The 3,191-nt window shown below is 42.1% G+C and overlaps 1 pseudogene; it reads right to left on the bottom strand.

The window, feature by feature from the left end:
* Positions 1–382: 382 nt before the first annotated feature.
* Positions 383–1,511, bottom strand: LOC123176499 (rRNA-processing protein UTP23 homolog; annotated as a pseudogene).
* Positions 1,512–3,191: the final 1,680 nt, after the last annotated feature.

Raw genomic sequence — 3,191 nt, 5'->3', positions numbered from 1 at the left:
TATGATGAAGGGGTGCTAGCTGGGCCAAATACCCAGACCACTCACCTAAGCCTATCATCAAAAGCCAGAAGCCCCAACCGAGCAACATACTGGGTCTGGGGCACAAACTGGTCTGACGCACTCACATGTGTCGTCGCCGCCATCATTCCACAGGTCCGTCTTTAAAGTAGATATTGAGGCTTCTACCTTGTCAGGCCACTCTGCCATCGACGCCACCATGACGCCAGACAGCATCCACCTCCTGCGCGAGTCCATCTCCTAGCATTGGACGCCAAGTCTCAACTGCACCACGCTGCTGAGATTGGCCGCCATCAATGTTTAAGGTGAAGCACCGCTCACCAAAGAAACCAACCACCATCAGCACATAATCTTTGTAGGTCCATCAGCTCACTGTCTCTGCTTGACTGCTGTCTCTTCCGCTTCCTAACCCTCTTTCGTTTCGCCTCACCATCAGCCGACCCTGAAGAAAATAAGTTCTCACTAGTGCTTGTTGTCGCAAGATTTCTGTGCACAAGTCATTAACATCCAAATACAAATCAAATCAGTAGCTACAACAATTAGGAAATTTGAAATGGGCTTATCTGTCTAAGAGCCTATACATGATATAGTTGGCACATTATTTTTTATCCGTCTTACTCTTAGTAAGTCAGACATCTCCAGGCTGGTTTTACAGTAAGAATTGTGATACTTAAGCGAGCATGTTCCAAGTATTGCATACGCCTCACAAATGTCAACTGATAATGCTGTGTAGTGACAATTACCTGACTTTGAGTAGCTGATGGTTGGGGCTTTGGTTTCTTTTTCTTGCAGGAGAGTTGGTTTGTAGCCTGCAAAACGACACACATTAACATTCCGTAAAAGAAGGTAGATTCAGTTGTGATCTCAAAATATTGATTACACCCACAAGATCCAAACAATGGATTATCCTGAGAAACAGTATATAACCTTTGCTCTGTTCCTTTTAAACTTGCTTTTCTCTGCCACTCCATTTTTATTTCCATTGACATATGTCTTTCCTTCCGATGACGCCTTCAATAGCTTCTTAAAATCTGATTTTTCCATATGAACATGCTTCTCCTCATCCAACTGAGCAAACTAACGTTGCTGTACGGATGGTTGCTCAATAAACAGGGAGTTTTTCAGACCGTATATCACAGGAACACAAGGAACCTAATGAAAAGTAAAACATGCATGAACAAACTTCTGCACGAAAAGTTGATAAGATAAGATGGAAAAATAGATTTGTTTCTGTTGTTTCCATTAAATAGATGATATGATACTTGTTGCTTGTCGGTTGTATTAATGTTCCTGAGAAAAATCTTTCAAAAATGAAATTCAGGTGATAACATGGTAAAAGTAGAATGCTACAAGAGCATAGCAATCTTCATACTTCTCGTAGCTTTGCCCGGAGACCAGAATCCTGGGTGGCGACAAAGTAGTGCTCTGGATTCTTATCACCGACCAGGGACAGGATACTATCAACTGCACAGACCACTTTGTCATGCTCGCAACTGGAGGCGCAAATAAAATTCCAAGAGAACAAACAATCAGGGCCTCCGCAAGTCACGATGCCACAAAACTATCCTCACTGAATGTAGTAGTAGTAGTATGAACACACTCAACACATCAACAGGTCCATTGAACAATCCATGTTTCAAACTCCTGTAAAACTATCCTTCCTGAATGACTAAACGTAGTAGTAGGACTTCATGCAATCAAACTGAAAAATCAAAACCAATGTGATACAATTCTGGTACACGTTTTTCAGTTTGAACATGAAGCTTCGTAGTTGGAAAATGGAACCAAACAAACCAATGTTCCAATGCATTATTTGCAGTTTGTAATATTGGAGGCAAATAAAAGTCTCAATTTACAGGATAAGCACAAAGAGTGGCTTTCCAATTAACAAACAATTCTAATTGCATATAGGTTTTCGGACAGCCCAAAACCAAATTGGCTAGCTCTAATTCTATCAGGCAACTAATATGAAAGAACAAAGTGATTCATATTCGAAATTGCATCAACCGCCAATGCAATTTCATAGAGTTTCAATACTGTGAACTCTGTTTGTAAAGCGTCGCTTGCGACGCTTAAGCGTCAGAGCACCCTCCAGGATCAAAGTGTTCAACTCGCTTTAGACATGTGCCTAAGGCCACTAGTGCAGAACCGGCCTTTAGTGCCGGTTCGTAACGGCCTTTAGTGCCGGTGTTTGACTCCATTTTTACCATGTGATGCACAGATATATTTAATCTATTTGGTATGAGTAGACACTTGTCAGATCATGTCAATGAATATATAATTGATGATATGAAAAGCAATCAAATTTCATCTATCATTAAAAAAATTGGCGACCTTCAAGGGAAAAAGGGAAAATATAGTATGTTTATGAATTTGCAGCCTCAGTCACGTTAACACATGCACTTTGTTGATCAAATGGATTTAGTAGTAGCCGATCAACTAGTTTGCTAATGGAATAAATCGTGTGTGCATGCACGGTCCAACCGGTCAACAACTATCCATGCAAACGTTTGGTGTGTTGAAGTAGTAAAATCTTGTACAGGCCTGCTGCTAGTTGGACGTGTTGATGTTGGTACAAAACCAAGGTTCGTGGTCGCTAGGGATAGAAAAGCTCAATCAGTTGGACTTGACGAGAGATAAGTATTGCCCAGCGATCAAAGTTTGTTGCTTGTTTTTGGTGCAACGGTACCGAGAGATCAGAGATAAGATATGGTTTGTTACTAACGGCAGCGGCGACGATGCTAATCTCTCGTGCTTATCTTCCTATCTATTCGCATAGCTAGCCGGTGGAGACGGTGCTATAAAAAGGCTGCTCCAGTGACTGCGAAGGGGGTTCAGCTCACTCAGAACGCACGCACCATTTACACGCTCATATCGCCACCATTCACCGTACCACTCGCACACACACGCACGCATACACACACACTTTGTATCATCTCTACTCCAGCACGCATATATACACACATCTTCATTTCTCGTCTGGCATTTCCCTCCGTGGCCGGCGTCGATGGCACAGCCATATGGTGAGTAAATCATATGAAGGTTGCATATGATCACTTATTTCCTTTATTTATTTTTTTCTCTTTGTTCATTTCTTTTTGCGGCATCTCGCGGCTCTACATGGCGATCCAATCGTCGCCGCGGATGTTCCATTGCTTGATCTACAACAAAAA

This window comes from Triticum aestivum, unplaced genomic scaffold, assembly GCF_018294505.1.
Source record: "Triticum aestivum cultivar Chinese Spring unplaced genomic scaffold, IWGSC CS RefSeq v2.1 scaffold223295, whole genome shotgun sequence".
Classification (NCBI taxonomy): domain Eukaryota; kingdom Viridiplantae; phylum Streptophyta; class Magnoliopsida; order Poales; family Poaceae; genus Triticum; species Triticum aestivum.
The sequence above is the reverse complement of the archived record's forward strand: the minus strand, read 5'-3'. Positions and strand labels throughout refer to the sequence as shown.